Genomic DNA, 27,472 nt, shown 5'->3' on the forward strand with positions numbered 1-27,472 from the left:
ATGTCCGCCTGTTTCTCTTGGATGACTTCCTTGAGCTTTGAGCTTTGTGGGCGCAAATCCGTGTCTTCATCTTGAATGAGAATGAAATCGGTCCCTTGCTCACCTGAAGGCCCCTCATCATGTAATGGCCTCTTGCCCTTGTCCTGAACCTAATGTGCTGATGAAGGAAGCGAGACCCCTTCCACCCCGAGTGGAGATAATACTCGCTTTGCTGCTGCAAACAACCGTCTAGTGCCCTTTTCATATGTGACATATACCGGCACACTAGCGGTCTGTGTCTCATGACCCTCCTGCTAATGAGAAGTTCCACCTGTCTCATGAAAAGTCTCTGGAGGTACCTGAGGAGCTGTGAAGAACTCATGAGAAATGAAATCCTCCGATGGGATTCCTTGCAAACCGAGTTGATGCATGACCACAATTTTGATGAGTGCAAAATGGTATATACTGTTAAACTGCTACTAAGGAGTCTTCTGTTGTACTAGTGTGGTCATATTCTCAATATTTTAGCACACGAAGTAGGGGAGATTCATCATTCTCACCCTGGTAAATTGCATCAACAATCTCATATGATAAGCATATAAGTGAGAAAATCGGCCCTCACAGCTGAAATATTTCATTATGAGTTTCATCAAGGGAGAATAAGAGTCTTTCAGGTACCGAAAGGGAAAAAATCTGTTGATTTCTCTGAGATAACCAGTCTTGATGTATGGTTCATAGTGTTCCCTGTCAATCTACTGCCTTTTATTCCACTGCTCTCCAACATTAGGAATGCCAGTTGCTAGAGAAATAGACTCCGGTGTCAAGGTGAATGTCACACCAGCTAGAGTGGTTTGGCCATTATGTAGATGAAGCACAAACAACCAGGCTAACTCATGATGATACTAGACACTAGCAACCATCTCACAGAACTGATAACAGGATTGGTGTTGGAAGCATGTGATAGCAAGAGGGCAGGCCTACAGCTTAGCAAGTGAAGTAGGCTGCTCTATTATATGTTTTCCACCCTTGTGAGGTCTCCTTGGTGCATTCATTTCTATAGGAGAGTCACTGTGTGTCTCTTCATCTCGGTCATATGAAGGATCAGATTCCATGCTTGCTAATGTGTGAGTTTTCTTGATGAGTATGAAGAGATTTATGGTGCTTGTAGTTTTCTGCCACCAAGGGTAATAATATGTGAGGGACTATGGAGGGAGAGGATATGAGGGTTTTGGGACTATTATGACAGGGTTTTGTGGGAAATAGGGGATTAGGGAATAATATGGAAGCTTAGGGACAACAATTAGGGTTTGGGGAGTTGTAATTAAGATTTGGGAAAATGGGATTTGGGGATAGGGGTAAATGATTTTTAGGAATATGGGAGTTAGGGAATGGGTGGATAAGATGGGAAAATAAATGGAGGAATGAAAAAGTGAGGGAGTGGTAGAATGAACCTGGCAACAAAATGACAAATGCAAACCCTAGGCAATGGCTTTTGAGAAATTGCAAGGAAATAGGGTTTGAGTTTCTTCACACAATCACCATAAATTTTTAAGAAAAACTCCTTCACTAGCAAGGAAAAGATCTTGACTTACTTGCACACTAGAAGATTTGAGTGATTTTGGAAATGTGAGGGAGTTTTTGAGGAAATCGGGCTTGGTAGCTCTATGCATCATGCCTCAAACCCAATGCACCACGCCTCCTGTGTGCACGATGCCAGTACAAATTTAACACTGAGGAGGACGGCCCTATGCATAGCGCCTCTCACCCAGTGCGTCGCGCCTCTAAAACTGAGTGCATCGCGCCTCTAAAACTGAGTACTTTTGCTGTGATTTGCTTTCCTTTTTCCAACACGGCTTTCACCTTGCTCAATCTTTCTTCTTGGAATGCCAATGAGCTTTTTAATTTTAAAAAATGATTTATATACAAGAGATTTTTAATTTTTGATTCATAAAACCCACTTTTATAATGTTTGCCATGTGACTTTACTTTTCACCTCTGTTTTTGAGAAGTTTACTTTATTTGAGCCTTTTGATGAACTCAATCACTTGATTTTTGTTTGCCTTGCAGGGGATGGAGATACTGAGGCTTGGCAAGGTGACCAGGGTTGCCACTGAAGTGATTTACATACAAGAGAACTGAAAATCAATGAATTTATACAATAAAAACCTAAAATACTCTATTTTTCCTCAAAACAGAGCTTTGAGGAAAAATACATTTCTAAACAATTGATTATGAAATTTCTTAGTACTGGAAATTTATTCAACCTCCTCAAGTGCCTGCTGGCTGTTATTGGACATTTTGAAGACTTCTTTGATGAAACCCTAGACCTAATGAAACTAAAACCCTAGAAATGACTTTTGCAAATTTAAAGACAAAAAGTGACTGCAGATGATCTTGATGAATTGAAATGGGCCAGAAGGTAAAAGACATGAGGGAAAATGTACAACAAGCCACTATCGTTAGATGATCCATGCTCCTAATGGAATGCAGCTAACTAAGTGAGACACCTAATATGCAATGCAACAATAGAATTTGATCTCTGATGGAGGGATGAAGATACTGACACTAACACCTACTATGGAGGATCTTCCCCTCACAGTGGTTCCTACAGCTACTCCAGTAACTACCACTACAGAGACAGGAAGCAGTACATAATAGCTAGCGAGATCCATGGAGAGCATGAATATTCAAATAGAGGAAATCAAGAGACTTGAAACTCAAGTCGACATTCTGCAGCATCAGATAAAAAGAACTGAAAGTGCACATTCAAAAAAAATGCAGAGGGCAAGAACATTAATTGAAAAATGCAAAAATATGAAAAGGAATCATCAATTGGCAACACTCTAGGAAGGGTGAAGGAAATTATCTTGAACAATATCATCAATGGCATGAATTAAATCTAGCCCAGCATCCAAATTATATTTAAACAGAAGGAGCTAGTTGGAAAATCTAAGGAAGCTATTTCAACTACTAACCTAGAGCTGGGAGACATGCCAACAATAACCAATACAAACATTAAATTTTTGAATTCAAAGAATAGGTATGAGCTTGAAGAGCTACGAGTAGAAGATAGGACAAAGATCATCCTATAGGTGAAGGTGATATTAACAAAAATGAACTTGACTATAGAGCTTGAGGAGAAATGTCAGAATTTGGAGATGACAGTAAACATATTTTTTAACAAAATTGGGCCTTTAACACAAAAGGGTCTCCCTTCTCTGTGTGTCATTAATGACAAACTCATGACTAGAGAATATTATGTCAAGAGGCTAAATGATGTAGCCAATGATGCTGTCAATCTCTCTAATATCAGAGGCAACATAACAGGAAAAGAAATGCTGGAGGCTATCAGCAATCCAATCTATTTTGAACACGAATTTAGGCACTTTTTTACAGTAAATCCCACTTTTGCCAATTAAACTGAAGCATATGAGGTATACCGTAGGTTGATCAAAGTCAAAATCCTAGATGAAGATAAATGGAGTGACTTGTGTGATTACCAAGAGGAACAACACAAGAAGGATTGAAGGAACAATGTAGATCTGAGTCAGCACCCAGCCAAGTCAGCAAAGCCAACACACCATATTAAAGAGTAATTGAATCAGCCACTAGAGCAGAATTAATTATCTAGCAATGACATTCAGAAAAAAGAAGGGACCAGATGTCCAATTTACCTCAACGTGGCGAATTCATGGCTACATTAGTCAAATTTTAGTTTTGTTGTAATTAATAACAAACTCTCAATTGTATACGGCAGTCCTTGTAGATTTTAGTTAAATAATTCATGCATTGGAAGTATTAGAGGTTTGACCCTAGTCATTGAAAGATTTTTTCTTTTGAAGCAGTGTAATTTTGGAGTTGGAGCATTGATAATAAATATTGTTTGCAAGACACGTGAGCTATTTTTATCAGTGATGTTCTTCTTTCTGTGTTAAATGTTTCGTTGTTTTCTGCAGTATGCACCATTTAAATCTTGTGGTAAAACATAAAGTTTAAAGTAAGATATGCTGTTAGATCACCTTATTTCTATCTATGTTTGCCATATACATGTTTTTCTCTAAAGTCTAGTTAAAAAAAATACTTAATTTCTTTTTAACCACTACTGATTTCACCATTTTGTCATTTCATTCCTTATTGTGCTTTAAAGATCCAGTAGAGATAGTTAGCTGGCCTTGTGAATGCTCTGAAAAAATTGATGCTACAATCTAGCTGTTGACTCCATATCCCAATGGAAAAGGTTTAAACAAGATCTACGCCAACCAGCCAATCAATAAATTAATCACTCTTTTATCTATATAACTAGCCTAAAATATTAGAATACCAAGAAGAGAAAATCAAAATCTCAAATACACAGAGAGAGTCCTCTTTGAGTCTAAGATGGCTAGATCCTAGACTCCAAAGTGGTTTGATGTGTCCTTTATGATCCTTTTTCTTGCCAATATTAAAAATCATAGAGTGATAAAATATCCAACATTGGGTTTGCACCTAAAAATCTTGGTGTTCATGTGTGTTGATGTGTCGCTTATGTGTGATGGTTTATTTTGTTCTTACTGCACATGTTTATTGTTTAATTAATTCCTATTGAAGTATTGATACACTTGTTCAAGTTAAACAGATGATGAATTAACTGAAAAGTAAGTTAACTAGATATACACTAGTTGTCTGCATAATAGTTTCGTACATATGCAAGTTTACTTCAGTCGCGTACAAAAATCTGAATAAGAAAAAGAAATTATGTGAGTTTTAAAAATACTGATTCACCCCCCCTCTCAGTATTTTTTCCAACAATTCATATTAGAGAAGGTCCTTCAGAAGAAGCTTGATCGCTTGAAAGAGATCCATCAAGATGAGTACTGAAGAAGGACTATTTTCTATCAGGCCACCTTAATTTAATGGAACTAACTTTGTCTTTTGGAAATCTGGGGTGAGAGCATACTTGTAGGCACTAGGATCTAATGTATGGGAAATCGTTGAAAGTGGATATCAATATCCAGCCTCCATTCCCATGGATTTTGTTGGAAAGAAACGGTATGAAGTCAATGCAAAGGCTATAAATACCATCTTGGGAAGTCTGGCAAAGATTGAGTTCATGAAACTAATGCAGTTGAACACAACAAAGGGAATGTGGGATAAACTTATCCAAATTTATGAAGGTGACACCAGGGTAAAAAGTGCTAAACTCCAATAATTTAGAATACAGTATGAGACATTGAAAATGCATGATGATGAAAGAATTGTGGCATTTCTTCTTAGAGTAGATGAAATTTTTAATTCCATGACAAATATTGGTGACAAAATAAAAGATTCTACTGTTGATGAGAATATTTTAAGATCACTAACTCCGAAGTTCGATTCCAAAGTCTTCGTTATTGAAGAAATGCAGGATCTGAAAAGCCTCACACTTGATCAAATCCATGGAATATTGACAACATTTGAGATGAGGAAAGTTGGCCCTTCAGACATGAGAGAATTAGCCTTCAAAGCCACATATAAATGGAAACATAAGGAAGCACCCAAATACCCAAGCTACATATTAGATGAGGAAGAAGAAGACTTCGTAAGAAGGTTGCAAGTGGGAACTGGAAAATTCAGAGGTAAGCTTCCCTTTAAATGCTTTGCTTGGGGAAGAGTAGGCCATTATGCATCCAAATGTCCTTATAGAGAAAATCATAAATAAAATGGAAAGAATGTTGCTACAAAGAAGTTATCTGATAAGAAAAGCTTTTACTCTAATGAAGATAGACATAGCACATTCGATGACCAAGAAAATTCAGATTCAGATTATCTTGTACTTATGGCTCTTGAAGATCAAGCAATAAATGAATCAGATAGTTGTGAGATAGATGATTTAATGAAAGCTCTAAAGGAGAATGATAAACTCAAGAATGCTAACAAAGAGTTGGAATCAAAATAAAACAACATGATTGAAGAAATAAACATGTTGAAGAAGGAATTAGAAGAAACCAATAAAAGAACAGAAAGCATGAGAAAAAAACTTCAAGAAAAGGAAAAGCATTGTGAAACATTGGAATCTAAAGTTATGACCCGACTAAGATAAGATCAACAAGTGGGCCAAGGCATATGAGTCTCTATATAATATTATTAATAAACAATGCTCTCCTTTAATCAAGGCTGGTATTGGTTATGATCATATATAGTTTGGTAGAAAATACCAGTATAGTATTGTTCAAGAGAAAACTGAGTCGAGTCACACATCTATAAAATAATATCCTAGATCGAGGTCAATATCAATACCTAGGAAGAAAGAATGTTTTTATGGATATTGTTTCTCTTGTAACTCATTTGGGCATTAGGCCACTAATTGCAGGTCAAGAATCTAGAACAAAACTAGGATATGGGATAAGTACAAACACATAATTAGGAATTACAAGAAGATCTGGAAGAAGAAGGAACATTTGTTAAAAACATAGCGAATATTAACCCTAGTGCAATCCATTTCTCTTCAAGCTTACTTCTCTCAGTGACTTCAGAAGTAATGAGAGGTACCTAACATCATGAGAATAGAAGATTATTATCAAGTCCTCAGGATGAGTGATGTATAATCTCAGGGGGAGTAATACATATATTGTCTTCATAATGACTCCCATGGTTTTTTTTAATATTCATGTTGCTTACATTACTAAAAATGCTTCTAATGTAGTAACACAGAACATGTATAGACAAAACATGATCGAGGGGATATGTGATTATAAAATTTCAGAATTTTATACCTGGATGCAGATATTATGAAGGACAATCATGTATTTATGTCATTTTTGATACAGACAGTCATGTATGTTTTCCTATGATGAAGAAACGGTGGTAAAGACTCAGGGAAATGCTATGATATTCTTCATATAGTTATTGTTTGTATTTCTTTTCCTAATGTTGATGATTACAGTCTATGGATGCTATTTAAAAATGATTTTGGCTTTTATGAGTTGTTCATTCTTTGATGGATCTTTGATTGATGAAGTTGCTAGTGGGTGATTTGATATGATCATATTTAACAATAAACAGTTGTCACAGGTTCACGAGGAGAATTTTCTATAGTTCATGGTTGGAATTATGTTTTATTGAGAATTCCTTGGTACATTGGTGATGTTGTTGAAGATACTAATGTTACTGATGTTTTTGAATGATGTTATGTTGTTGTCATAATGCATGAGTTTCTTTTGCAAAAATTATGGATGATGCTTATGTATTGTTTGAGGCACTGATCATATTTGTGATGATAGAAGACTCTTTGGTGATCATATGATTAAGGAATGTTGTCATTATTTGTGGAAAGAACATGTAGATCTTGTTATTGCATGCTATGGTTATTTGATGATGACATTTTTGGTGTTGTTCTTGATCCTTACACCTATTACATGTACATGTTATGATGCAAATGGTATGTTTCTAGAAGAGAATGGTTCTACGTACAATGATCTTGATGATATGGGATCGCATGGATGAGTAGTTGATGATGGTGAGTTAGAAAGGGATGTTATGAAAGATTACTTACACTGCCTAACAATGAATTAATATTTCTTCTTGCATGAAGAATTTGGGCCAAGAGAATGATGTTGCTACATATTTTGAGGATATTTGGATACATGGGATATTTTGATGATGTTGAGGAATGATACTACACTGTCGTATCTTACTTTATGATGATATGCCTCATTCTCACTTATGTTGTTGATGTTGCATACTTGGTCACAAGTTGATGATATTGAAGCTACATTGTCTTATCTTGCATATTCATGATGAGTTTTTGTTGTTGCTATCTATGGTACATAACCTACATAGTATATGATTATTGTTGAAGAATATTTTGGTCTTGTTACCTCACTATAAAGGTATTTTGTCTTGGTTATAAATTCCATATTTGCCTCTTGGTGTAAAGGTCATGTAACGATCCATGATGTAATCATTGTTATACTTAGTCATGGTTAGACTATTGTGGTCAAGTCAATTATGTATGTAATCCCATGTTGGGAATTTGATGTAATGTTGAGTAAAATATGTAACCCCACTGTGTTGTGTGATTAATGTAAGCATGAGTCATTGGCAATATGAAAGGTCATGTCTAGTTGAGCAATAGAGTCATGTACTTCTTTGCATATGTTTAGAAATTCTAGCATGTGCTCACGAGGAGCATGGTCAATATTCAGTGTTCATACTTAGCAGATCAACACTCATGTCAAAAAAGGGAGAGAAGCCTCCATTCAACATTGGTTAGCTCTTTTCCCTTGATGTCAAAAGGGGAGAGAAGCTTGGTGTTTGGATAATTCTTGGTGACTTGGCAGAGAAACTTGGTATATCTACAGAGATGTTTATAGGTGGTGGTGACCAAACACCAAAGTGGTTTCCATCATCTCCAAAAGGGGATATTGTTGGCATTATGAAAAATGTGTTGTCCTTGATGGTAACCTACTTGATAAATATGTAAACATGATGGTAGCAGGATGAGTACAGATTTAACAAAGAGATTAGACAAAGAAATATAAGTTTTGATGCAGAGACATGATGAAGGTAAAGTTTGAGGAAGTATACAGAGGTTCTATGAATAAAAGTTGCATACATACGAGGGTATTGTGAAAAAAAGTCATGTACAGTCTTCCCACCATGGTATTCCAAATACTAGGGTTCGTTACCATGGTATTGGCCCATACTAATGAGTGAAGCAATGGATATTTTATCCCATCCAAGAATACCATCAACTTAACTAAGGGTTTGACCCATGGTATTGGCTAAGGCCTAAGCTATATAAGGAGATAGAGATCAAAGTGTTTAGGGTGTATGTTTTGAGTTACGGATGAATTTTTGATCTGAAATAAGTATGTACCTAGGAATGTGATGATGGATCAGATCCTACAGATCTAAAATGACTACATATTGAATAATTTGTTTATGGATTTATAGATCCGTGATGTTGATTTTTTTGATCTAAAGATGATCTGAGGTTGTCATTGATGTCAACCCAAGCAGCACCAGGGGCTACCCTGATCCTGCAAGGGAATTTTGACTTCACAAGTTACTCTATTTTGAGTCAAAGATCTTCTAGATGGATTCTACTCGTCGAGATGTTTCCATTGATATATGGCACAACAAGTAATTCTTCATGGTTTGAGAGATATTCATGTTTGAAGTTAGTAACCCTAGTTAGTGGGATAAAGCCCTATGGGGTTGTGGCATGGAACTCATAATTGGTTTTGGTCATTGAATAGTCAATAACTAATAATTTTTTAAGCTCCTAAAAGCCCTCCAACATTCTCTATAGAAGCCCCTCTCAACTCTATAAAAAGAAATCTCATATATCCTCCAAATGAAGTGATCATGGAATTTTTGCTATAACTTCATTTCTACAAAGTCTTAGATTTTGAAATGAAAACCCATTTGATTCACAATCCTGATGAACACTTTCACCGAATTTCAGATCTTGGTTCGCTATATTTTCGGAGAATGATCTATGGAAGTTAGGGTTTTTTGCAGGTTCCCGAATTTCATCTCAAAGAAGTGACCTTGGGAAAATTGTCATAACTCTCTCTCTGAGAAGAGGATTGGAATTCTGTAAAAAGTTGTTGATAGTACATAGAAGTAGTTTTCTTTGTATCAATTTCAGAGCCGAAGAAGTAAATAGTGACACATGGCACACCGTACAAGTTCGCTCTACTGAATTAGTCCATAATTAGGTCATTGTGAGAGATTGGGCATAACTTTGTCTTGAAGAGTCCAAATCAAGTCAGACTTGTGGCATTGGAAAGAAGACTCAGAGGGATACTATAGGACCGAAGATCACATATTGGGGATATGAAATCACAAAGATACATCAGATTAAATATCGTTCTCCTAGAAGGCGAGAAAAACGAGATCAAGTGTTGTCAAGGGGTGCAAAGGACCAGACTTTCTAGGGTAGCAAAGAACAAGGTGTAGCAAAATGATGCAACAGAGGTAAGCTACAGGTAAGTATCTTTTGTATATGCGTGCTCATTTCATAATTTCATTAGTTTCTTTGTATTCTAATTTGTTGTTTTTGTTTAGCACTCACATATGCTCTGTAGGATGACATAAGTTTTGTTATTATCATACCATGGGTATTTCCTTGAAGCCTTTTTGCAGCTATTATATATTCATCAAGAGAAGAATCAATGCATAATCTAATGTTTTGAAGAATGAGAAATGGTAGCATGACAAGAGTAACAGTCAAGGTGCAAAACAACATCAAGAAGTTTGCCATATGAAGTCTTCAAGTGGGAAGCACTGCATACAATCATTGTAAAAGTATCATTTTACAACGTCATTGTAAAAGCATCATTGTAAAAGTTGCACAAGTGTGTATCTACCAAGAGTTGAAGAGGCAGTGTTGGTAGGTCTAGGATCATCATTAGGTGGTTGTGTCATAATTAGAGTTATGGTCTAGTGTGTCTTCTTCTTCTACATCATTTTATATCTTTATAAAGTGGACAATTTTCCCTGGTATGGGAGTCCATTCTTCTTTTATCCTTCAAGTGGTAGGGTGGTGCTAGGCTAGTGCATGAAGTCACCAATAGGTTCAAGCCTGTGAAAACTTCAGGGTGGTAGGGTGGTGCTAGGGTGAGTTGTAGCTCATTGGGTGTTGGGGCATGTGTTCAGTTGACTATTGAAGAATCTCGGGGTTGGAGCATCCATCCAGTCGGAGTTGGAGAAGAATGATTTTTCTAGAATTCTAGGAAGTTGTTGCTTTCATTTCAATCGGGGCTTAAGATTAATGAATTTATTAGAAAAGTGTTCTGTGGTTTTTGACCCGGAGGGGGTTTTCCACCTAAAATATTTGTGCCTCCTGGGTTATTTTATTTATTGTTATTACTGCATAAACGTTAATAATAATTGAAGATTAACTAATGCTCTGAAAAGATTTAAAAGTGCTAATTGCTAAGGAATACTGATTCACCCCCCCTAGTATTTTCTAACAATTGGTATCAGAGCTTGGTTCCTTCAGTAACAACTTAACTGCTAGAAGTCAGTTTTTAGAGCATAGAGATGGGAACATCAAAGAAGCGGGTTACAAGGATTTCAAAGGAAGGTTCATGTACAACAAAATCTCAAGAAAGTAAGTATTGTGTACCAACCCCTGATTTTGATGCAGATAACTACTAGATATGGGAATTCAGGATGGAAGTATCTTTGTAGGCACATGGAGTATGGGAATCAATTGTTTCTGGAGACACATCTACGGATGAAGCTAAAAGGTACAAATCAAAGGCCATGGATGTAATTTTGAATGTTTTTCCAAATTCTGTGAAAACAAAAGTTGGTCAATGTTCAACAGCTAAAGCTCTTTGGGAAAAGCTTAATAATCTATATTCAACAAAGAAATTAGGTCAAGATGTTATTGAAAACTCGGATCCTTTTGATTATGATGAAGAAGGGTTGACCATAGAAGAATTTTCTAAGGAGGAAATCAAGCTTATAAAAGAGATCAAGGCTAAGAAGATCCATTCCAATACTCTTGAAAAACAAGTTCAAGGTCTCAAAATTGAATTTGAAGAACACAAATGTATTGACGAGTCACTTGAAAAAGAGTTGGAAGAAATCAATAATACAATGACACGAGACCTCAAGGGAGAAGTCCAAAAGAAGCAACAAGAACCCGACACAACATTTGTAGAGATTAGTAGGATCACACTACAGATGCAGGGAGTAGAAATTGAAAGGAAGGAGTCTGATCAAATATACATATCCGCCATTGACCAAAAACAAAAGTAATTAGAAACATATTCAATAGAAATAAGCAGGCTCAGGATTTAAATGAGAAGTAGAAGGAACATATATAGGTTCTCAATAGAGAAGTAGAGAAGACCACTCTTCTCAAGCCACAGGTTGAGGAGGCAGTAAAAAGAAGGAAGATCTTGAAAAGAGGGTTTCAAGAAGATCTTGCTCAAAAGCAAGAAGAACTTGATGCAACTCGTGATGAGATCAACAAAATCAAGGGATCGCAAAAATAATCCTTACAAGATAAGACAGATGAGGAAGTGAAAATGAAGGCAATTAAAGATGGTAAAGCTCTAGTTGATGAAGGTACAAGCTCCATAGCTTCGCAGGATGATTCTAAGAAGGAAGTTGATCAAAGTGAAAAGCCAAAGAAGAATGTTGCAACTCCAAAGAACAAGACCAAAAAAATCAAGAACAAAGGACCACAAGAAACTACAACACCACCTCAAAAGAAGAATTAAAAATATTCCTGGTATGTTCGTTTATTTAATGGTTATAGATTTTTATGTGCTAAATATGGACATATGTCTAGGGGTTGTGAAGCTTTTGACAAGTACAATCATTATTTGTAAAACCCTAGAAGGAAGTTTGCAGGATCATGAGACAGGTTCCACGATGATTTTGTCAGAAGAGAATACGTGCTAGATGAGCCAAATATTGAATGTTTCAAATGCCATAACTATGGCCATAATGCTCGTGGTTGCAGATATCAGATGGAATTTCCTATGGACAACATTGAATGCTTAAAGTGTCATAACTATGGGCACATGGCTCGAGTGCAGGAATAAGGAGGTCTGGAAAAGGAAACAGGTACAGGAAGACAAAGCAGATAACAAGGTTTCAGCAGTTATGCTTTCAGGATTTGTAAAAGAAAACGGTCATGGGGAATTAGCATTTGCTTCACAAAATGACTCAAGTCAAGATGGCGTGTTAGGTGACTCACTATTTTGAACAATCTAGCTTGTTGACTCCTTAATGTTTGTACAACATAAGTCTATGCAACAGTATATGGAACAAGTCCACGACTGACAGGAAGGTAGTTTGAACAAGATGGTAGTTTCATTAAAGGTTCAGGGGGATCAAAATAGTTGAAGGATTATAGGTTACTAGGAACAAGACAAGATTAGTATTCAAAGGATATGCACAAGTGGAAGGAATTTATTTCGATGAAAAAATTGCACCAATTGCCAGAATGGAAGCCATCTAGATGTTTCTCGCCTATGCATGTTCAAGAAAAATAAAAGTCTACCAAATGGATGTTAAGTCAGCATTTTTGAGTGGACAATTAGAATAAGAAGTTTACATCAAACAACCTGAAGGTTTTCTACTATCAGAAAAAGAAGACTATGTTTGCAAGTCAATGAAGGCTTTGTATGGTCTCAAGCAGGCTCCGAGAGCATGGTATGCTCGTCTTGATGGATATATACATCAACTAGGGTTCAAGAAAGGTACTGTTGATAGCAATATTTACATACAAATAGATAAAGCTATGTTAAATAAGGCTCTGTATGGTCTCAATTAGGCTCCTAGAGCATGGTATGCTCGTCTTGACAGATATCTACGTCAACAAGGGTTCAAGAAAGGTACTATTGATAGCAATCTTTAAGCACAAATAGATAAATATAATTAAACAATCGTTGAGGTATATGTGGATGATATAATCTTTGGTAGCAATGATGATTGACTAACGAACTTTGCTACAAAGATGCAAAGTGAGTTCGAGATGTCTTTACTTGGTGAGTTGACATACTTCTTAGGGCTTCAAATATCTTAGCAAGAGAAAGTAATATTTATATGCCAAGCCAAGTACATCAAGGAAATGCTCAAGAAATTCAAAATGGAAGACTGCAAACCCGTCGTTACTCCGATGGTAACAGGTTGCAAATTAAGCATAGATGATGCATCTAAGGATGTGGATCAGAGGTTGTAGAAATATATGCTTGGTAGTATTCTATATGTAACAGCCTCCCAGCCAGATGTTATTCAAGCGGTCGGAGAAGTAGCAAGATTCCAAGCAGCACCAAAAGAATCACATATTATTGTCCTCAAAAGAATTCTTTGATATATAAAGGGCACAACAGAATATGGCTTGTGGTATCCCAAGGGCAAAAATATCATTATTCAAGCATTTACAAATGTAGATTGGGCAGGAAGCATTGATGATTGGTGAGCTCCAGTATTGTAGCAATAATGCTACAACTCCTGGGGCTTCCTGTCTCTTAATTTTATCAACCCGGTAGTTCGTACAAACTTGGAAGCGGCGGTGCTATATGCACAAGTACTAGCTCTTGTCGCAGCTGTCACTTGGTCAGCTGGCACAAGTCCGCTAGGGCTCAAGCCAACTTCTATAGGCCCTCAGAAGAAGCTTGCTAATTGATGGACGAAAGCTATTCTCGAAGGAAAACTACTCTACTTGACAAAATGGACTGAAAGCAAATCAAAGCATGTAAACCTAGGAAACCCTAATTTAACTAGTCTAACCTCTACAATGCAAAGAATATGAATGAAACTTCTACCAACGCTGTTGTTACCTCTAATAAGTGCAAAGGCATGGATCTAAACTACTTGCATCATGAAAGATATGTTTTTGTATTTTTCCTTTAAGTGTGTGGAATGATTGTGATCTTGTGCTAACTAGGGTTTGGTTGTGCAGATGGGATGGAGAAGGAAGGAAAGCGTGGGACAGGTTAGGGAGGCTAGGAGAGGTCCCTAGGGATCCTTAGCATCCATCCATAGAGGTTCCTCGCATTCAGATGCTCAGCAACCGAGAGAGTGGCCTCCTACAGGATGGCTGTGGAGGATCCTACAGGATACTCTGTTTTCTACAGGATGTCTACAAATGGCTACAGGATGACCTACCGTGAGTGTTTGGAGTGATGGAGGAGTAATGGAATGGTAGGGGGAGATGTGTAAGGTAGGAATAAGGCTGGTGATGGCTTTAGAAGTGGAAGAATAGGATGGGAAGAGTGTATGCAATGGTTTGATGATTGGAAGGATGGAACCAACGAAAGTTGAAGGAGATGGAGCTATGTGGGAAATGAGAGAGTTGGAGGTTAAATGAGTGAGACAGAGGTTGAATAGAACTTGAGGAGGTGATGAAGATGATAGAGATGCCCTGCACAATTCTCATTTAAACGAATCAATGAAATCTTGCAAACAAACCAAGTCCTAGCTAACTTAATCTAATTGTCAATGAAATAAATGAACAGCAGCTTTGTTTAGAAAGAGAACCATGTACTTCACGTGAGAAAGAGCATTCCAAAAGATCTAAATGCATAAAAAACTCCTACCAATCGATTCTAAGCATAAAAAGCTACGTTACCCATCAAAACCAACTACCATAACAAAGCAAGATCTAAAGAGCAGATTTTTATTATGAGAATGCAGCAAAGACACATAAATATAAACAAGGGAGGTACTGGGCGCTTGAGATGGGCCCAACCCCAAGAACTACAGCCTCCCAAGAGAGATTAGAGCTGGTGCAAAGCTGGATCCATCTTTATTAATCAAGAAATGAAAAGTACATCAAAACTGTCCATAAGGAGAGCTTGAGCATGAGCTGAAAGCAAAGCTAGTCTATTGCATAAAAATCGAATTACAAAATAGCTAACTAATGGCTAAAACAAAATGACTAACTAGCTACAAAAATGACTACCAACTAGCTACCAAAAATGACCAACCACTAGCTAACCAAAATGAGGCCCCAAGCCTTCTTATTTATACAATTTGAGGACCCAACAGTCCTCCTAAAAGTTAGGGACTTGGGTGCCCAAGACTTGGAGTTAACAGCAGTCCAACTTGACTTGCTTGGCTGCCCTTGTGCTCATTGATTTGGTGGCCTTTGAACTCCGAGCTGATGGTGGAGAATTCGAGGTAAGGGCCCATAAATGAGGGGGACACCTTCCTACAAATCCTCTAGCTTGTTCTCCCACGAATTTGGCTGCCAAGTGCTCATTAAGACCTTCAAATTTGTCTCCAAGTTGACCAACAAGGCTACACAAAGCACCCATTAGACTTGTTGGCATAATGACTAACCAAATTCACTCTATTAACATAAAAATAATCAAAAACATGCAATAAACAAATGAGAATGGTGGACTAATCCAAATTAGGAGGTTGAATGAGCCCAAATAATTGTACATTTTTGGGGCTCATCATCACCCCCCTACTGAAAGTGTTGCTCATCCTCTGAGCAACCAAATCTCTCCTCATCTGATGGCCCTGATGGACTCCTTGTCATGCCAAGCTTCTGAAGTGATGTCCTCTTCTCTGTTATGAAACCATGCTTCTTTGCTTCTTCCCACTACTTGCTCCTTTCCCTAAAGAATTCTCAGCTTGGGTATGATTGTGCAAGTATATTCAATCTGATGGCGGAAATGGTGGTGAAAGGAGATGAAACCAGTGGAGGATAGAAGAAAAGAGTGGTTGCATGCCTCCTCAACAGACTTCAAGCTTCAAATCCCTCTCCAAAATTGATTCTGGCCTGCCAAAAGGCTTCTACAGGAACGTCCTATAGCTTCCTGTAGAAGGTTGAACCGTGACTAAATTGTGCCCGAACCTTGAAAGAAATGAGTGTTCATAGAGGGGATGGATGTGCTTGGGGTGGCCAACATAGGTGCTACCTCCTTAGCTAAAATCTCGGCCGATTTCTCCTTTTGCTGCCCTTTTTCAAACTTTCCTGTAGAAACTGTTCGCTGGCTTCTACAGGAAAGTCCTGTAGTGGCTTTTTCTGTCTTCCTGTAGAAACAGTCTTCAATGTTTTTGCCTGCTTGACTGAAGATGCCTTCTCATTGACCCGTGCTGTGGTTGCCTTGGGTGTGTCCCTACTTGTTTGGCCTTTTTCAGTCTTCTCTGCTCGTGCTTGCAACCGCTTCTCCCTTGGCATTTGTGTTTTTACTTAACCCACAGCTTTGGCTTCAGCAGCTTGTCCTCTTTCTTGCTTTTCCTTCTTGCTTTTTCTGTGGTTTTTCCTGTGATGTTTTTCACTCTATCGAATCTTGCCATAGAAAAGATAATGGGCTTTTTACGGTCATTAAAAATACACATGTGTTCAGCTGCCTGTTCCGGATTGAACAAGAGTTCTTCAATTGAACCATGTAAAGCAGTAAGATGGTGCTGCTTCTCTATATAAGGGAAATAAATCTGCATGTCTGCTCCAGGAGAAACAATGTTGAATCTGGGATCAAAAACATCAATTCCATGAACCACAAGATAAAGACTAGGAAGGGTGAAAACAGTGTGGCTCTCATACTGTCCCACAGTATCCTTGCTTCCAGCAATGTGCTAGTGATAATAAAATCTGCATGATTCATTGCAATTAGCTCTGCAGTAATTGGCAAGAGAAATGGTATTTTCCTTCATATTGTTTCACTATATGTCTGAATATGGGTATTTGGTCTTCTCCAAAGCATGGGCTATGTTGCACTGAGTGATTTCTTGTCTATGTGAAATCAGAGATGCAACCAAATTTCCATCATTGTAATTGCCAATGATCAGATCAGGTTGACCTTTTAGCTCTGCCATTACTTCATTTAATACATCCTCTGAAAATCTTTCCGAGTAAGGCCACACACCAAATCGAGAAACCCATTTCTGCAGAGCTCATTTTGCTGTTGTAAAGGGTACCCGGAGTATCCTTGAATGTTGTGTTCCACGAATTCTTTCAATTCGTTGATTGCATGTTGTACCATAGGCCTCAGGAATCAACCGAGTCACCACAATAATTTCAGGTTTGATCTCCAATCCTTGATGCTTTATCTTTAGCAACCTTTCATTCTTCAATGCATGGTAAAAAAACTCTGTTTTCGTTGTTCTGAACTCGCCTGCTTGTGAACAGAAGGAGGACTTCGGGATTTCTCTACACAGAGCGCAGAGCTACGTCTCTGTTATGCACACAGTCATATAAAATTCACAATTTTTCACCGGTGAGCCTTAACTGTGTCTCAATTTTTCTACAGGAGGGATTTTAATTGAAGACCCTGAAGAAAATCTCACATGCAGACTACGAAGACAATTCCAGGCAGCAATAAGAAAATGGATTTTGAATTCATAGAAAGACTTGCATACTTCAGTTGAGAATGTCACAAATGCAAAATAATCAGCGGATGGTGAGAGCATTTCACGGTTGCGTTCAATTGGCTGTTTATGGAAGCTTCCACTGATGGAGGGTGAGCTGGCGAGGTGCACGTTGGCCCCATGCAAACTGTAGTTCCTCACTGCAGTGTTTAACTATTTGTTCTTTGCCTATAATCACGTCCATCAATCACGCTGAAGGTTAAATGGTCACCACTGCCTGTTTCCAAATTTCCTCTTGAGTTGGCTGAGCACACGTGTCGTATCCACCCACCGAGCGCTGTTGAACTAGATGAGGGTGTCCAGTTGGCTGGCCACCGATTCTCTTAACCACAACCATCTCATTTGTTCATGCAATGCTTCGAATTACATTCATGCAACAGAGGAAGAAGATTAAGTCATGTACCTTCAAGTCGACCGGCTGCTGTGAAGCTCTTTGCTGATGCATGCTTGGATTCCTGCTTGCATGTGGCTTGGCTGCTAATCTTTGATTGTTTTTTCATGTGCAGGTGTCCTATGGCCAGATCCAAGCTCCAGACAATCGTTTCCACGTTCAATTCTGCACGTCCAAGCTGCTATTGCTGCATCTTCACCAAACCAGAACTTGTTTTCGACATTTCTCCCAAACGCCAAAGCGGATCGAGCTGAAACTTGGTGGGCATGTTCCTACCATCATGATGCATCTCCCATAGCAAATTCGTGATCAATGGATGCACGGATTTCGAGAAAATTGGAAAATGGTTGAAGATTTCAGAGCTCGATTTCTCGGAAACCATGCATCGGAATTGGCTGAAACTGCTTGGGTAGGCTACTATCACCCACGTGCATCTCCCCATGAAACAAGTTTTGAAATGGATGCATGGTTATGGAGAAAATGCAAAAATGGCTGATAGTGATGGAGGCTGATTTCTTGGAAACCGTGCACCGGAATTGCATGAAACTGCTCAGGCATGTTGTCATCGACCTTGTACAATCCCCCATAACATGGTTTGTCAAATGGATGCATGGTTCTCAAGTTATGGCGAAAACAAATTTGACTCTAGGTATTTTTGCTTCAAGGCTTTTTTGCATGTGCTTGCATGGGATGACAAAATGAATTTTGTTTGTGATGCAGGTATGGAGATGATGGAGGAGGAGTTGGAAGATGGCATGAGGGCTTCTGAACACTTGAGGAAGCTACCATGCTCGCCAAACCACTTTTTGAAATGCATGCCTAGTTTCCCACAATTTCTACAGGAAGATCCTGTAGAAGCACAATGAGAAGCACAAGGAGGTAAAAAAATGATGGATGAAGGCAAGGGATGGACACACAAGTGCTTGCAGGCCTAACCAATAGATTCCCACCATTAGATTCACTTTTGAGATTGAATTTGGCTCGTCCAAAGGTTCTACAGGATGTTTCCTGTAGAAATTCAGAGCATCCTGTAGAAAACACAATTTTGAGGAAAGAAGCATAATGACATGAAAAGAATGATGGAAAAGGGGTGAGGAGTGGAAACATAGATGAGTGTAGGCCTCATGGACATATTCCAAGCCTTCAGGTCCTCTTTGGAGATCAATTTGGCTTTTTTGTAAGCTTCCTGTAGAAGATACGAAACTTCCTGTAAAAGGCACAAAAACTCCTTTGTCTTTGATTTGAGTGCTTCTCCTATCATGAAACGTCCTCCTTTAACCTGCAATGTCATTGCTGCAACATGAACTTATTCAATGGAGATTAGCTTTATTTTTCTTTTTCTTTTTCTCTTTTTTTTTTGAAAAACAACTAGGGCGCCTCATGGAGGTTTTCACCCTAATTGCCTGCCTTGGGCGCCTCCAAGGGAGGTTTTCACCCAAAGATCTTTTTCTCTTTTATTTTCTTTTATTTCCAACCCATTGACCGCCTCATGGAGGTTTTCAATCAATGAGCCAATCTAAGGCGCCTCCGAGGGGGTTTTCACCTTAGATTTTTTTTTTCTCTTATTTTCATTTTTTCATTTCTTTTTTCTTTTTTTCTCTTTTTTTCTTTTTTTTTTTTTTTTTCTACCCTACCCTACTTGAAAAAAAACAAAATCATTTTCAAGTATAAGAATACTTCCAATGGAGCCATGTGCACATCAAGATTAGAGACAAAATGATGTGAATGCTCGGAATGCATGCTTTGACAACGATCCAGATTTTGGAGACAAGATGATCTGACTTTGAATGGATCAAACATAGATGAGGAAGAGAGTACTGCTGCAACTTAGTGACTGTTTGGAACCATGTCTCAATATAGCTTTGATATCCTTGGTCCTTTTGCTGATCTGGATCATTCTTCATGTCACCTTCTATCATGACCTTCTGATCTCCCTCTTTTTGTTGATCTTTCTCTTGAATACATGGAGGATTTGATGGTGACCATGAGGAAGCTTTCTCGATCTCTGATTCTGATCTCTTTTCTTCATCAAGTGCAGCCCATGGTTCTTTGATCTCCTCTTTTGAATCTTCCTTTGCTTTTGGTCCTTCAATGCTTTCAAGATGATCTCTTTTTTGCATTACTTTTCCTGAGCTTTGGTGAACATCATTGAGCTCACGAGGAATCATTTGCACATGTTGTGCCTCAGATTTGCAATTGGGTTGAGCTACTCCATTGCATGGTTTTGGAAATGGAGGTACGGGTAGCTGAGTGGAGGTGTGAAACTGAGATGGAGATGGATGACATTGTGGTTGGTTAGGCATTTGGGGTTGCCTTGGTGGAGGAGGAGGCGATGGTTGTGGATGAGCAGGTGGTGGAGGAAAATGAGCGGGATGAGAGTTGTACTGGGGCCTCCACTCCTGATAAGGTGCATTCCACTGAGGTTGTGGCTGAGCATAAGAGTGAAATGAATGAGCAACTGGTTGGGCATAATATGGATCTGTGAAGGAACAAGGAGGATATGACCAAGGAGGAGGTGTAGACCAGGAAGGATGAGCAGGGGGACCCCAAGAAGGCATGAAGGTGGCTTGGTAAGGGTCATAATAGGTCTCGGGTGTCCCTTGTAGTTCCTGCTCGTAGGGTATGGGTCCATGTGGCCTCCTTTGGTTCATATAACAGAGTGATTCAGTGGCTCTCTTGGCTCTTTGATATGTAGCTTTGATTCTGGGCAAGGAAGGGCACAGATCTGTAGGATGGTATTCCTCACAGATGCACTACTAGGGAGTGCATTGGACATTCGTTCCTAGGATGCTTTTTCATAGGACAAAAAATGACCAAAGCCCTCTTGGCTTCTTCCTGCTTCTTTTGGATCCGCAAGGTATCCAGTTGCATGGCAAGAAACTGCCTCATATCACTCTTGAAACCTTCGATCTGATTTTCAAATTCATCTTTGGACAAGATGTTGCTCCCAACATCTCTGCTTGTAGCCATTTGCTCCAGAGGAATGTTTTCTTCTTCTTCTCCCCTGGGGTTCTTCAATCACAGCCATTGAAGAAGAGAGAATCTTGGCTGTGTGAAGCAGTGGGGGTGTTGTGCAATCATTTTTCTAACTTATCTCTACTCCTACAAGGCATGAAATAAATTGAACTGCAACTAACTATCTTGCGAAATTGAAATGAAAGCAGGAAAGGACTAATCTATTTTGCTCAAATCAAATTGCAAGAATGAAATGCTAGGCTACGCTTGCGAAATTGAAACACTAATCTACGCTTGCAGAATTGAAATGCGGAATTGAAAGGCTATTCTAGGAAAGCAGGAAATGCTAATCTATGAAAGCAGGAAATGCTAATCTAGGAAAGCAAGAAAGGCTAATCTACTTTTGCATAAATGAAATTGCATAATGGAAATGAAATAAACTACTTAGAAGAAGGTTGTAGTAGGAAATAGAAAAATAGCAACAATCACCAATACTCTGCCGCTTCCCCGGCAACGGCGCCAAAAAGATGGTGAGCTCCAGTATTGTAGCAATAATGCTACAACTCCTGGGGCTTCCTGTCTCTTAATTTTATCAACCCGGTAGTTCGTACAAACTTGGAAGCGGCGGTGCTATATGCACAAGTACTAGCTCTTGTCGCAGCTGTCACTTGGTCAGCTGGCACAAGTCCGCTAGGGCTCAAGCCAACTTCTATAGGCCCTCAGAAGAAGCTTGCTAATTGATGGACGAAAGCTATTCTCGAAGGAAAACTACTCTACTTGACAAAATGGACTGAAAGCAAATCAAAGCATGTAAACCTAGGAAACCCTAGTTTAACTAGTCTAACCTCTACAATGCAAAGAATATGAATGAAACTTCTACCAATGCTGCTGTTACCTCTAATAAGTGCAAAGGCATGGATCTAAACTACTTGCATCATGAAAGATATGTTTTTGTATTTTTCCTTTAAGTGTGTGGAATGATTGTGATCTTGTGCTAACTAGGGTTTGGTTGTGCAGATGGGATGGAGAAGGAAGGAAAGCGTGGGACAGGTTAGGGAGGCTAGGAGAGGTCCCTAGGGATCCTTAGCATCCATCCACAGAGGTTCCTCGCATTCAGATGCTCAGCAACCGAGAGAGTGGCCTCCTACAAGATGGCTGTGGAGGATCCTACAGGATACTCTGTTTTCTACAGGATGTCTACAAATGGCTACAGGATGACCTACCATGAGTGTTTGGAGTGATGGAGGAGTAATGGAATGGTAGGGGGAGATGTGTAAGGTAGGAATAAGGCTGGTGATGGCTTTAGAAGTGGAAGAATAGGATGGGAAGAGTGTATGCAATGGTTTGATGATTGGAAGGATGGAACCAACGAAAGTTGAAGGAGATGGAGCTATGTGGGAAATGAGAGAGTTGGAGGTTAAATGAGTGAGACAGAGGTTGAATAGAACTTGAGGAGGTGATGAAGATGATAGAGATGCCCTGCACAATTCTCATTTAAACGAATCAATGAACTCTTGCAAACAAACCAAGTCCTAGCTAACTTAATCTAATTGTCAATGAAATAAATGAACAACAGCTTTGTTTGGAAAGAGAACCATGTACTTCACGTGAGAAAGAGCATTCCAAAAGATCTAAATGCATAACAAACTCCTACCAATCGATTCTAAGCATAAAAAGCTACGTTACCCATCAAAACCAACTACCATAACAAAGCAAGATCTAAAGAGCAGATTTTTATTATGAGAATGCAGCAAAGACACATAAATATAAACAAGGGAGGTACTGGGCGCTTGAGATGGGCCCAACCCCAAGAACTACAGCCTCCCAAGAGAGATTAGAGCTGGTGCAAAGCTGGATCCATCTTTATTAATCAAGAAATGAAAAGTACATCAAAACTGTCCATAAGGAGAGCTTGAGCATGAGCTGAAAGCAAAGCTAGTCTATTGCATAAAAATCGAATTACAAAATAGCTAACTAATGGCTAAAACAAAATGACTAACTAGCTACAAAAATGACTACCAACTAGCTACCAAAAATGACCAACCACTAGCTAACCAAAATGAGGCCCCAAGCCTTCTTATTTATACAATTTGAGGACCCAACAGTCCTCCTAAAAGTTAGGGACTTGGCTGCCCAAGACTTGGAGTTAACAGCAGTCCAACTTGACTTGCTTGGCTGCCCTTGTGCTCATTGATTTGGTGGCCTTTGAACTCCGAGCTGATGGTGGAGAATTCGAGGTAAGGGCCCATAAATGAGGGGGACACCTTCCTACAAATCCTCTAGCTTGTTCTCCCACGAATTTGGCTGCCAAGTGCTCATTAAGACCTTCAAATTTGTCTCCAAGTTGACCAACAAGGCTACACAAAGCACCCATTAGACTTGTTGGCATAATGACTAACCAAATTCACTCTATTAACATAAAAATAATCAAAAACATGCAATAAACAAATGAGAATGGTGGACTAATCCAAATTAGGAGGTTGAATGAGCCCAAATAATTGTACATTTTTGGGGCTCATCAATGATCATAACAGTACTAGTTGAGTAACATTCTATCTAGGTGGTTGTCTTGTATCATGGTTGAGCAAAAATCAAACCTCAATCTCGTTATCCATAGTAGAAGTAGAATATATCATGGCAGCAGCTTTTTGTACTCAAGTTCTCTCGATGAAGAAAAAATTTCAAGATCTTTAGGTCAAGTTTGATGAGCCTATTCCCATATTTTATGATAACACCAGTGCGATCAGTATCTCCAAGAATCTTGTGATGCATTTCAAAACGAAGCACAATTTGATTAAATATCAATTTGTTAGAGAGCAAGTTGTCGAAAACAATATCAAGCTTGAATATGTTGGTACAAAAGAAAAAATCATTGATATCTTCACTAAACCTTTACCTTGTGAAGCCTTTGAATATCTTCGCCAAAATCTTGGGGTTCTCCCAAGTTCTCATTTGATTTTCCCTATTCAGAAAATAAAGGGGGAGTGGAAGTGTGTACAGGTCCACAGGATGGTTGTGTGTCAAGGGGAGTTACCCTTTGCCATTGATGTCAAAGGGGGAGAGAAGGTAGTAGGAAGAGGTGCCCTGATCGAAAGGGGAGTACATGTGTTGCCATCAATGCCAAAGGGGGAGATTGTTGATCTAAATATGATATGAGGTTGTCATTGATGTCAACCCAAGCAACACCAGGGGATACCCTAAACTTGAAATGGAATTTTGACTTGAAAACTTACTCTATTTTGAGTCAAGGATCTTCTATATGGATTCTACTCGTCGATATGTTTCCGTTGATATATGGCATCCCAAGTAATTCTTCACAGTTTGAGAGATATTCATGTTTGAAGTTAGTAACCCCCGTTATTGGGCTAAAACCCTATGGGGTTGTGGCATGGCACTCATAATTGGTTTTGGTCATTGAATAGTCAATAATTAATAATTTTTTAAGCTCCTAAAATCCCTTGAACATTCTCTATATAAGCCCCTCTCAACTATATAAAAATAAATATCATATATCCTCCAAATGAAGTGATCGTGGAATTTTCGATATAACTTCATTTCTGTAATGTCTTAGATCCTCAAAGAAAAACCCATTTTATTCTCAATCCTGATGAACATCGTGACCGAATTTCAGATCTTGTTTTGCTATATGCTTGGAGCTATGATCTGTGGAAGTTAGGGTTTTTGTAGGCTCCTGAATTTCATCTCAGAGAAGTGACCACGGAAAAATCATCATAACTCTCTCTTTGAGATGTGGATTGGAATTATGTAAAAGTGTAAGATAGTGCACGGACTGTAGTTTTCTGTATATCAATTTCAGAGCTAAAGGAGGAAAGAGTGACACGTTGAATGCAGTACAAGTTCGCTCTACTGAACTAGTCCATAATTAGGTCATTGTGAGCGATTGGGCATAACTTTGTCTTGAAGAGTCCAAATCGGGTCAGGCCTATAGCATTTGAAAAACAACTCAAAGGGATTCTATAGGACCGAAGATCACATATTGGGGACCTAAAATCACAAAGATACATCACATTAAATATCTTGCTCCTATAAGGAGAGAAAAACTAGATCAAGTGGTGTCAAGGGGTGCAAAGGACCAGACTTTCTAAGGCAACAAATAGCAAGGTGCAACAAAATGATGCAGCAGAGGTAAGCTATAGGTAAGTATATTCTGTATATGCATGTTCATTTCTTAATTGCATTAGGTTCTTTGTATTCTAATTTAGCACTGACATATGCTCTGCAGGATGAGGTAAGTTTTGCTATTATCATGTCATGGGTATTTCCTTGAATACTTTTTGCAGGTATTATATATTCATCAAGAGAATACTCAATGCATAATATAATTTCTGAAGAGTGAGAAAGGGTAGCATGACAAGAGCAGCAATCCAAGTGCATAACAACAGTAAGAAGTTCACCATATGAAGTCATCAAGTGGGAAGCACTACATACAATCATTGTAAAAGTACCATTGTAGAGAGTCATTGTAAAAGCATCATTGTAAAGTTGTACAAGTGTCTATCTTCCAAGAGTTGAAGAGGCAGTGTTGGGAGGTCTAGGATCATCATTAGGTGGTTATGTCATAGTTGGGGTTATGGTCTAGTGTGTCTTCTTCTTCTACATCATTTTATATCTTTGTAAAGTGGACCATTTTCCCTGGTACGGGAGTCCATTCTTCTTTTATTCTTCTACAAGGTGGTAGTGTGGTCCTAGGCTGGTGCATGAAGTCATCAAGAGGTTCAAGCCTGTGAAAACTTCAAGGTGGTAGGGTGGTGGTAGGGTGAGTTGTAGCCCATTGGGTGTTGGGGCATCCATTCAGTTGACTACTGAAGAATCTCAGGCGTTGGAGCGTCCATCCAGTGGGAGCTGGAGAAGAATGATTTTCTATAATTCTAGGAAGTTGTTTCTTTCATTTCAGTTGGGGCTGAAGATTAAATAATTTATTAGAAAATTGTTTGGTGGTCTTTGATCCGGAGAGGGTTTTCCAACTAAAATCTTTGTGCCTCATGGGTTCTTTTATTTACTGTTATTACTGCATAAACGTTAATAATAGTTGAAGATTAACTAATGCTCTAAAAAGATTTAAAAGTGATAATTGCTAAGGAATACTGATTCACCCCCCCGCCCACCCTCCCTCAGTATTTTCCAATAGATGTTATGATTTATGTATTTTATAGTATATGTCGAGATATGGGTTTGACTAAAGTTGTTTTGTGTAATGAAGGTATGAGTCAATAATTACAAATATTTACGTAGGTTTTTTTTAGAAAAGGCACATACATATGTAGATCATATTCTAAGTAGTAGCATATCAATTCTATAGTATGGAAATATATGTACATGGGTATCAAATATGAAAGGTGCGTACATACCTGGAAGTGTTTTGTAAGGGTCATGTATGTATGCTAGGGTTTTGTTGAATGTGATATCTAATAAGCTTGATCAGTCTTGTTGTGTTTGTTGTTGTCTATCAATGAAGTCTTTCATGATGATATAGGTTTAACAGTGATGATTAAGGTTGAATTATTTGTGGAATGATTTTTCGAATAGTAATGATGTTACAATCTGTATGTGGTTCAGAGATATGTGATTGTTTATGTGAGTAATTCAGTGAGTATTTTAGTATGACAATGATTGGGTTTCAGGTTTCAATGTTTTGATATCCATATGCAGGTATGCTTCATGGAAAGTGCATATATACATCGATATGCTTAAGAAAAGTAGCATACATATTTTGATGTATGGTTGATCAGGGTTTATAGTGATAGAATTTGGTTTTTGTGATAAACAATATGTGGATTGGTATTTTGGTGAATGGATTTACAATGATCTAACTACTTTGGTTGTTTGAGATTTATTTGGGTCTCAGTTAGTACATTTATTAAGTGGTTTGATATGATGATTGGTTTCAATTTTATTATTTGATATTGATCTTAAATGATGGTAGTGGGCCCAATCTGAAAATTTGATGAAATGTGGCCTACAGATTTGATTTTTTGGTTCAGGTGGATCCAATATGAAATATATTATGAAAAATGGTCCACAGAAATGTTAAGGGTTGGTGCTTTCAGTGAGTAAGTCGAAGCTTCCTTCCAATAGTAGTTGGTAAATTTGATAAATGGATTGGAGCTCCCTTTTGGTGGGTGTTGGTAAATGAGATTAGGGGGTTGGAGCACCCAACCGGTGGGTGTTGGAGGATGAGAGAAGGTTGTATCCGTCTGTAGGTGGGTTCTTGTGTTCTGGTATGATTCGGCTCCAGTACAATAGTGTAATAATTTTTTTATTATAATAAAATATGAATACAGAGACAACAACAATGGTGGTTTTCTCCCA

The sequence above is a fragment of the Pinus tabuliformis genome, chromosome J, assembly GCF_031772625.1.
Source record: "Pinus tabuliformis cultivar Carrire ecotype Pingquan chromosome J, CPIR1, whole genome shotgun sequence".
NCBI classification, from domain to species: domain Eukaryota; kingdom Viridiplantae; phylum Streptophyta; class Pinopsida; order Pinales; family Pinaceae; genus Pinus; species Pinus tabuliformis.